The sequence below is a fragment of the Drosophila mojavensis genome, unplaced genomic scaffold (genome assembly GCF_018153725.1).
Source record: "Drosophila mojavensis isolate 15081-1352.22 unplaced genomic scaffold, ASM1815372v1 contig_72, whole genome shotgun sequence".
NCBI classification, from domain to species: Eukaryota; Metazoa; Arthropoda; class Insecta; order Diptera; family Drosophilidae; genus Drosophila; species Drosophila mojavensis.
In genome coordinates, this window is record NW_025318897.1 from 1,727,491 (window position 1) to 1,738,342 (window position 10,852).

At 37.6% G+C, this 10,852-nt stretch overlaps 1 long non-coding RNA gene across 1 annotated transcript; it reads left to right on the top strand.

Moving 5' to 3' along the window:
• The first annotated feature begins 8,897 nt into the window (after positions 1 to 8,897).
• Positions 8,898 to 9,356, top strand: LOC122757405. The gene is made up of 2 exons (XR_006357437.1): positions 8,898 to 9,134; positions 9,240 to 9,356. It is a non-coding gene; the product is annotated as an uncharacterized LOC122757405 (long non-coding RNA).
• Positions 9,357 to 10,852: the final 1,496 nt, after the last annotated feature.

Consider the following 10,852-nt stretch of genomic DNA (forward strand, 5'->3'; position numbering starts at 1 on the left):
AACTCGAACTCCTGTATGTATGTGTATGTATGCCTGTGTGTGCGTGTGTGTGTGTGTGTGTGTGTGTGCGTGTTTCTTGTGTAAGCTGAAAGACGCGAAAAATGATTGAAATAGCTATTGCTCCAAGGGTTCAGGGGATCTCGTAGTCGAGCAGTCTCGACTATAGCTTTCTTACTTGTTTCATTAATCTTTATGGAATCATAACATTAGCTCACGTGCAGAATTTTAACGTTCTAGCTTGAAAACTCTAGGAGATACAGTTTTATCCGATTTGCCACGTCCCCAATGGGCGTAGATATATCCGCCATAGCTCATAATCTTGAGTGGTCGACGCGGATCTACATTCCAAATTTCCGCTTTCTAGCTCTTCAACTAATATGATTTCTGGTATATCGGAAAATGCATTTTCCGATTTGTCACGCCCCTAGTGGGCGGATCGGAAAAATTCTAACACTTTATAAATCGGAGATACACCCGAGTATGTGTTCCAAATTTCAAGTCTCTAGCTTTAATAGCGGCGAAATAAACTGCGTTCATACGGATGGACGGACAGCAAGACAGACATTGCACTAAACCAATATACTCATTTTACTTTCGTAAATTAGTATAATGAGCTCTGTAGTCTAGGATTCAACGTCACTAATGTTCACTACTCAGAAAAAAACAAAGAAACTGGATAATCCCAGTGATATATTTTGCATAAGTATTACGCCAGGCTGCAAGAAGCAGACCTTAAGAATGTCAACCACCTGGATGGACAACGGATCACGATTGAAGAAGATCGGAAGAAGCAGGAGTGGAGCCAGTGCTCAACAAGCCAAAATTCCGGACATACAGAAATATACTGCAGGCAGTCTTTTGTGTGCGTCAAGTGCGCCAAACGCCACAAAGCCTCTGAATCTCTGCTTCCAGATTCCGCATCCGTCACCTGCGCACCTGTCCTTCTTAGCAGACCACCAAATGATCCTTACCACAACTTTCGTCCATGTTATGTCCAGATAATTAGAGGTAATAATCACGACGGAAGCGAATAGCTTTCAGTAGGACACTCGTTGGATTCCGGTCACATCCTCAGACAACAAAACCGTTCCACCCACCAGCCCACATCATTCACTACACAGTCAAGCCTCGAGCTTCCGGCACTCATGGCCTCTCTTGATACAAAATGCAAGAAGAAATGTTGAGCATGCAGTCCAAAATACTGGACTTCTCGTCCCACGTGCCAATAATGTCTAATATAACAAATATTATGTTTTGGAACGCCGGGGGGTCTCCAATAAAATGCGTAAGCTAGAACTTCACGATATTCACATCCTGCTAATTAGTGAAACGCAAATACTTGACGACTTCGTGCCTAAACGCATCCGCTTAGCCTGACAAATAGCAGAGTACCTCTCAACCAGCCATAGGCGAGGTGGCTCCGCCATTTTCGTTAGAGAGGACATTGAACACTTTGTCACCATCCCTGTTCGATCTGCTTCTATTAAACTGGCCAGTGCTACAGAAGCAATAGGATTGGGATATGTAGAGTTTGGCGCAATGTACTGACCACCAAGTCCATGGCAGACTTGCTTGATATATGGCAATCCTAAGACTGGAACTTCGTGTTCAGTGGCGATTGGAACGCTCATCACCAATCTTGGGGCTCAACGAGAAGTAGAGACCTCTGTAATCTCACCCTGGCTACGTTCACACAGATTATAGCCAGGAAAAGTCCCACTCGATTCTCAGACTATAATAGGCAACGGCCTTCCTGTCTAGACTTTGGTGTTTATAAGGGCAGATCTCAATGGAAGCTGTAAATCGCCTCTCCTAACTATCTCGGCTCAGATCATATCATAATCTCCTTGCATGCCGCCGTAAAATGCAATCCTCAGGACGAAAGTATGACCAACAGGAATGTTGACGTAAACTTATTATATACAATAAGATGAATGCCGAATTATAGTTACACTCGGAATAGGATACTGATGATATTCGCTGCGCTGCCAAGGATACGTAAAAGACACGCCCTAGTCATGCCTCTCGCTAAACCGTATCCTTGGTATTCACCTCCGAGCTACGCTACCTACTGCAGCGAAAGCACCGCTTAAGGAAAATTTACCAGCGTACTCTACATCCGGTAGACAAATCCAACTGGAACAGAGCAGCTAAACCACTTAGATTTGAGTTGGCCAGACAGCGTTCGTAGATGTTCGTGGACATGCTGAAAAATATGTGGACTACAAAAGACGCCATATTTAACCTCTCGAAAAAAAAAAACAGAAATAGAAGACGACAAGCCATAGGGCAAGCCCCAATAAAAAAGGGCTCGGATAGCTGGTGTCGATCAGATGAAGAGCAAGCGGAGGCTGCCTTTTAATCTAGCACCGTAAGAAGGTATAGAATCTACCGAGCACGCCATGTGCACTCCACTGCAGCTCAATCCACCTGAGGAGCTATTCGACTTTAATGAGGTGGCATCCGTCATCAAGAATTTAAATCCAAATAAGGGTCCGACACATGACAATATCTGCAACCGCACGCTGAAAGTCTTTCCGGAAAATGCTATTCTCGTTATGGTATTTAATACTTATTTTCTAATTTTTCCCATCGGACCCGTAATGCAATTAGGCAACGGAATATCGTGAGCTAATTATCTGACGAAGCACGAGAAATCGCCCGAGCAGAGCGCCGCGTTAGTATGCAGCAAAGAAAGGCTTTAATTCGATGAGAGGCAGCCTGTGAAACGGCAATAAGAAATGGTTCATTAATTTGAATCGAGCAGCGTTTTGATATGATTGCACCATCGTCTACACCTTGCATCGTTTAGTTTGCATTGGTCCAATGGACGTTGTTAGAGCGTTAAATGAAAAAACTCCACATTTGTCAAATTCAAGATTGAAAATGAACTGTTTATTGCTTAAAATCCTAGTTATATACCTAACAGAGACTCTTAAAACTACTTCCAGTCACTGGAAGGGTGCATTTTCTCATACAAACAAGTGCACAGATGTTTACTCAAGTATTCCTTTTTTAGATCGCTGGGCCCAGGCTCACGTTACATTTACATATTGGTCGCTGCATTGGTCGCTGCAACTAAGGGGTGACATATTTATTACTTTGCGTCGGATAACGCGCAGGTTATCGAGTATTGTCTCTATTTTTATACCCTGAACCCATTTTCAATGGGAAATCAGGGTATAATGGTTTTGTTGAAATGTATGTAACAGGGAGAAGGAGGCGTGGCAGACCCCAAGTCTCTAGCTCTTTTATCTTCGGAAATCGACGCGATCATACATACGGACAGACGGACAGACAGACGGACAGGGCCAAATCAACTCAGCTCGTCGCCCTGATCAAGAATATATATACTTTGTGGGGTCTGCCACGCCTCCTTCTGCCTGTTACATACATTTCAACAATACCATTATACCCTGATTTCCCATTGAAAATGGGTTCAGGGTATAATTCGATAACTCATCCCGATCTTTTTTTATCAATATAAGACCTTATAAAATTATATCTCCTACACCTTTATTGCTATTTTTTATTTATGCTAATATGCAATTTATGCAATTTCGGTTTTTGTTAAAATTTACCCCCCACCCCCATATCCACCCCCTTACCATCACATTTGTAAAAGGCGTATTTCAAATACTAGAGACTTGTGCTTTGGCAAATACATGCATATCCATGTTGTTATCATAATCTGAAAGTTTCATGAAGATCGTATGTCCACAAAAAAAGTTATTAAACAATTAAGTTCTCATAGTAAGCCAACACTGCAGCCCATGCGTGTTTATGCGTGGGTGCTTGTGTGTGTATGTGTGTGTATGTGTTTGTGTATGTGTGTGTGCATGTGTGTGTATGTATGCCTGTGTGTGCGTGCGTGCGTGTGTGTGTGTGCGTATTTCTTGTGTAAGCTGAAAGACGCGAAAAATTATTGAAATTGTAGCTATTGCTCCAAGGGTTCAGGGGAGCTCGTAGTCGAGCAGTCTCGACTATAGCTTTCTTACTTGTTAAATGATATTTTACTGACTTTACTCCCGCTTCCAAAATTCCTCCAAAGTGAGGGCTTGCCGCCGGGATAAAATGCCACTTTATTTGTTCTTTTTCTAACATTGAAGAAATTTTTGTATTTTCTTGAATTGTTTTCTTAAATTCTTTCCCTAGTTTTTTAGCTGCTCCTACAAAATTTGTACCGTTATCAGAATATATGTTTAAGCATTTTCATCTCCTTGCAATAAATCTTCTCATTGCAGCTAAAAATGCGTCTGACGTTAAGTCACTAACTGCTTCTAAGTGTATAGCTTTTGTTGCCATGCACAAAAATAATGCTATGTACCCTTTATACATTTTTTGCCCACGATACTTAGAACATTTCATATAATAAGGCCCTGCATAGTCTATTCCCGTATTCAGGAATGGGTATGACATTGTAATTCTATTCATAGGGAGATTTGTTATTATTTGTTGTGTGGGTCCAATTATCCAATATTTCCTTTGAATATAGTTTCTCATTACATTAATACCTCCGTGCAGAGTGATAGTGTGCGCATCTTTAATTATTAAGTTAACTAAATGGCATTTGTCAAGAATAATTGGATGCTTTACGTCAAATCCAATACTAGCTTTCTCTAATCTTCCTCCTACTCGAAGTATTCTCTTTTCATATAAAAATGGATTCAAACTAATTATTTTACTCTTATTTTGTAAATATTTTTTCCCCAACGGCTTTCCTATTTCTGTTCTAAACTGACATGATTGTTGTTGTTTAATAATTAATATTCTAGCGTTGTTTAATTCTTCTACTGTTATATATTTTTGTTTCTTTTGTATCGTTTTTATACCCTGAACCCATTTTCAATGGGAAATCAGGGTATAATGGTTTTGTTGAAATGTATCACTGACCAAACAACACATAGACTAGACATGTAGAGCAACGTTTTTCCACGCCGCAAAATCTGTGTAGCAGGTCCCGGCCAACTTCGTATTCGCTCGGCTTGGTATTGGCTGGCTCGGGTAATGAAAGATAGCACGACGAAATCAGTGCGCTCTAAGCACGCAAACGAAATGGTCATGCATGCGCTTTGCGTTTTTTGTCTTACTCTCCCTCTCTCTCTCTCTCTGTGGGCTCTCAAATCATGAAGCTCAGCAGCGCACAAAAATTGAAATTTCTTCGCGACGGTCCCAGCTCTTTCCTTTTGAGTAAAGAGTATACCGAAAACTTAAAATCGTTTGCGACATTCATGCAAACAAAATGTTAGCGTTTCGATATATATTTATGGGAAGGGTATGAATGCGTTGAGGCGCATAAAGAATATGATCTCACGACGGGCATGCACACACACACTTGTAGTCCCTTGCCACATACATGTATGAGCATTTGTGACCTGCGTGCGTTACTCTTGCTGCTTGTAGCAATTTTAAAGCCCAGCATTTGCATTTGGTCGGTCTTACGGACGGTCATAACCACTTTAAACAGATGTACTATGTATGAACATACATACATATGTACATAAGTACATTTATATATTATTATTGCTAATCATGTTTATAAATGTGTTTATATCCGTAAATAATTATATATAATTAAAATTATTTTATACACATTTTTAACCGAAAAAATTATCGTAAAACACTACTAACTTTATTAAATGCTTTGCAATATATGAAATATATATGTCATATTACACTCAAGCTTTACTCATTATTGTCAAAAATTTTCTAATTAAGTCATAATAGCCCATTTGATAGTCACCCTACGATTCAAATAATACAAAATTTACAAACTACTAAATCCAGAGACAATTAGCTTGCCATCCCATACAAGCATACACATACACAAATTTATGTATGCATGTGCTCACTTCACAAGGCAGACCAACGGCAAATTTTGGGCTTTACAATTTGCACAGGCTGTTCTGCACAGAAAGAATACATTTTAGCGACGAGCATGCACACACACATTTACATCCTTGCTACGTGTATGTGCTTTTGTGTGCGTGCGTCGCGAAACTCAATTCTTTCTCAGTATTTTCGTCAATCATCAGTTACTGTCCCGTTTTACATGCATGTATGAGCCCTTATGTGTTAGTATGGGAAACTATTCTTGCTGCCTGTGGAATATTGTAAGTATGTGTGTTCATAATACGTGAACATTGGCTTGTGCTTGCCACGGGCTTTTAATTGTGCGAGCGATTTCGAATTAAATCTGCAGAAGGGAGTGTTAAACGACCTTTTTTATTACTTTGTGTGCTTTTTATTGTTAAGAATCGTGCCAAAATTAATAAGTTTTTTTTAAAACTATGGCTGAGACAAGTGTTTTAAAAAAATCAACTGATGGTGTCAAAAAATGTTCACGAAGAAATGGCGGGAAATGCATAATTGAAACGTGTGGTGCGAGTTATAGGCAAAGTTCCTTGCATTTTCCGGTTAGATTATTTGCGTTTCCGTCTAAAGAATTTCAGTTAACTAAGTGGATTAAAGCATGTAATTTAACAAATAATTTCGACCCAAAGAGGTCTAGAATATGTAACAGGCATTTTGAACGGAAATATATTGGTAAACGTTTTTTAAGAGTTAATGCAGTTCCAACTTTAAATTTGGGCAATTCAAGGTCTTCTTTTTGCTCAAATTGTTTGAAAAGAGAGCAAAATGAGCTATATTATAGGAACAAATACTATGATATGGGAGTAGACCTCAAAAAATCTCAGCAAGAATTCCTTAAATTAAAAAAGAAATATTTAGCTTTAAAAAATGCCTCTAGACACAGAAACATTTATTATAGAATTAGAAAGGTAAAAAAGCATGTTAATGTCTTCACGACAATTAACAATTTACCTCATGTTTCTGAAAATTCAAAAGTATTATGTAGAATGCTTTTGAAAAATAATCATGTCTATAATAGTGCTGAAAGGGCAATTGCCCAAAATATTAATTTTTATTCAGCTAGGACATATGATTATCTTAGGGATGTTCTTAATTTAAGACTCCCATGTAAGAAATCTTTAAATCGATGGGCGATTTTGAAAAATTTAGTTCCTGGATTTAATCCAGACTTATTAGAAAATTTGCAGGGCATTGTTGAGAAAATGAGCGCCAAAGAAAAATATGCCGTATTAGTTTGCGATGAGCTCAAAGTAAAAAGAGGGCTTCAGTACAATTCATCTCTTGACGAGATACAGGGATTTGAAAACGATGGTGTAAAACGAAGTAGGTTTTTAGGACAGCAAGTCTGTGTTTTCCTTGTTAGGGGGCTTTTTGAGAACTGGAAGTATGTTTTAAGCTATACGGTTTCAGCCCGTGGCATAAATCATACTGACCTAAAAAAAAAATTTGAAGAAAATATTGGACTGTCGCAAGCATTAGGGCTCAATGTCAAAGCCGTTGTTTGCGATCAGGGATCCAATAATAGAGCAGTGTTTAATAGATGGGGTATTGATTTCAATAATCATAGCTTTGAGGTTAATGGTGAAAAAATTTTTGCCATATTTGATGCACCGCATCTAGTTAAATCCCTTCGAAATATTCTTTTAAAGAAGAATATTTCAACACCAGAAGGTACAGTTTCATGGGGAATAATTAGAAAATTATATGAAACTGAAACCAAGAATTTAACACGTTTATGTCCGAAATTAACCTTAAAGCATGTCAGTCCGAATTGCTTTGAAAAAATGAAAGTGAAATTAGCAACACAAATCTTTAGCCACAGTGTAGCTGCTGCGATACGCACTGTTGTCGAAACAGGTGGGTTTGCCGATTGCAAAGACAGTGCAGTTGCAACGGCAATATTTATAGATAAAATTAATAACCTTTTTGATTGCTTAAATAGTCATGTGCTATTTGATAGCAATCCTTATAGATGTGCTCTTAGGGAGCAAAATAATATTCACGAATACCTTCTGGAAATGCGTGATTATTTCAAAAATCTGCATTATCCACACAAAGTGTATTGCATTGATGGGATGATAATTACAATCTCATCGGTAATTGCTTTGGCAGAAAATATTTGGAGTGACAACAATGATCTTTTCTTTATTGCCACATCCAAATTGAACCAAGACCCATTAGAAAATTTATTTTATTTAATTAGAAGTCGGGGAGCGACAAATACCAATCCCACCATTTTTGAATTTAATTCTATAATATCAAGAATGTTATCGATGAAAATATTAACATCAGCATCTGTGTCTGGAAATTGCATTCCAGATGAAGATCTCATGTTGGCCAATATCATAGAAGATAGTGGGTCTCAACTATCTGTATTTCATGACCAATGTAATTCACGTCATACTGCTACAGATATTGAACCTGATGCTGATTTAGAAATAGAATTGTCATTAGATGCCACGATTGCTAATATACAAAATGCTTTTAATGAAAATGCATTGCGATATTTTGCTGGCTATCTTCTACACAAGCTGTTGCAAAGAACAGATTGTGAAGTATGTACAAATCTTTTAAAGTCATCAGATGAAATGCAGTGTTCTTCTGAGTATTTAATACTCAATAAAAATTATCATTATATAAATAAATATCTCAAGTTGAAAGCCCCTTCTGACCTTTTCTATAATATGATAAAACTGCATTTCGAAACGTTTAAGACCATTTTTGAAAAGAAACCATATATGCCACGTATCAAAGAGAAAATTGTTCTGTACTGCATGCACGCTACAGCAAAATCGTCTTTAGATACTGAATGGTTTTCTTCCACCCACCCTTGTTTTGAGCATAGGAAATTTATTCTTAATCAGTTTGTCTTAATTCTTATTAGGAAGAATTGTAAATGGCAAACTGAAAAAATTGTTGGTAAAACCAGCATAAGCAAAAGGAAATTAAAAATAATACACCAATAGGGAATTTTACTTTATATTAATTTTGGCACAATTCTCAACAGTAGAAAACAGGGAAGTGATAATAAAAGGTCGGTTAGCATTCCCCTTTTCAGATTTAATTCGAAATCGCTCGCACAATTAAAAGCCCTTGGCAGGCATTCGCCAATTTTCACGTATTATGAACATACATACATACATATATATGTATGCATGCACATACATAATATACATACATACGTACTTAAATTTTTCACAGGAGGCATGACTAGAGATTCGCACATATGTACATACATATGTAATTAGATATGTATACATGTAAGTAAACACATATTCATTAAGCACAGAACATTCGTATATCCTTCATACAAATAATAACAATAATCTTAAAATCTTACATTGTCTTGTAAACTCTTTCAACAGTCTGGTATATGTACTCTTCAAGAAGAAGTGCAATGAAGTGAAATGGACTGGCTTGAGCGGACAAACATACATATGTACATATAAATTTACAAATTATATTATTCCAATGTTATTGAATTATCTTTGTTTTTATTATTGATTTGTTTATTGTTTATTTATTGTTAATACATATACATATATTGAATTTTATGTTTTATATTTATTAAGTTAATCAAATAATATTAAACAAATTCCTATTTAAAACAATTGTTTTTATGAATTGATGACTTCGGTAGGCAAGCACACGATCATTGATACAAATTAAAATAAGTACCTTTTAATTTGTATCAATAGAAACGCGATTCTGCAATGCGAACCCTAAATTGGTCAACCAATTCTAAGTTGAGGTAGGCACACGCCAATGTTCATGTCCCCTGCATACACATACTATGCACATACACACACGTACATGTAAAAGCCCACAGGCATACAAATTCTTCTACAAGTGCTATTCCATAATTGTGAGCATCGCATCCCATGTGAGCACACACACAATCAAATGATACATGTACAAGACCGACCAAATGCAAATGCTGGGCTTTAAAATTGCTACAAGCAGCAAGAGTAACGCACGCAGGTCACAAATGCTCATACATGTATGTGGGAAGGGACTACAAGTGTGTGTGTGCATGCCCGTCGTGAGATCATATTCTTTATGCGCCTCAACGCATTCATACCCTTCCCATAAATATATATCGAAACGCTAACATTTTGTTTGCATGAATGTCGCAAACGATTTTAAGTTTTCGGTATACTCTTTACTCAAAAGGAAAGAGCTGGGACCGTCGCGAAGAAATTTCAATTTTTGTGCGCTGCTGAGCTTCATGATTTGAGAGCCCACAGAGAGAGAGAGAGAGAGGGAGAGTAAGACAAAAAACGCAAAGCGCATGCATGACCATTTCGTTTGCGTGCTTAGAGCGCACTGATTTCGTCGTGCTATCTTTCATTACCCGAGCCAGCCAATACCAAGCCGAGCGAATACGAAGTTGGCCGGGACCTGCTACACAGATTTTGCGGCGTGGAAAAACGTTGCTCTACATGTCTAGTCTATGTGTTGTTTGGTCAGTGAATGTATGTAACAGGGAGAAGGAGGCGTGGCAGACCCCACAAAGTATATATATTCTTGATCAGGGCGACGAGCTGAGTTGATTTGGCCCTGTCCGTCTGTCTGTCTGTCCGTATATTTGAACGCGTCGATTTCCGAAGATATAAGAGCTAGAGACTTCAAATTTTTTAAAAAATGTTCGTAATTACAGCGCGGATATCAAGTTTATCATTAAAAATTGATAAATCATCCCGATCTTTTTTTATCGATAAAAAACCTTATAAAATTATATCTCCTACACCTTTATTGCTATTTTTTATTTATGCTAATATGCAATTTATGCAATTTCGGTTTTTGTTAAAATTTACCCCCCACCCCCATATCCACCCCCTTACCATCACATTTGTAAAAGGCGTATTTCAAATACTAGAGACTTGTGCTTTGGCAAATACATGCATATCCATGTTGTTATCATAATCTGAAAGTTTCATGAAGATCGTATGTCCACAAAAAAAGTTATTAAACAATT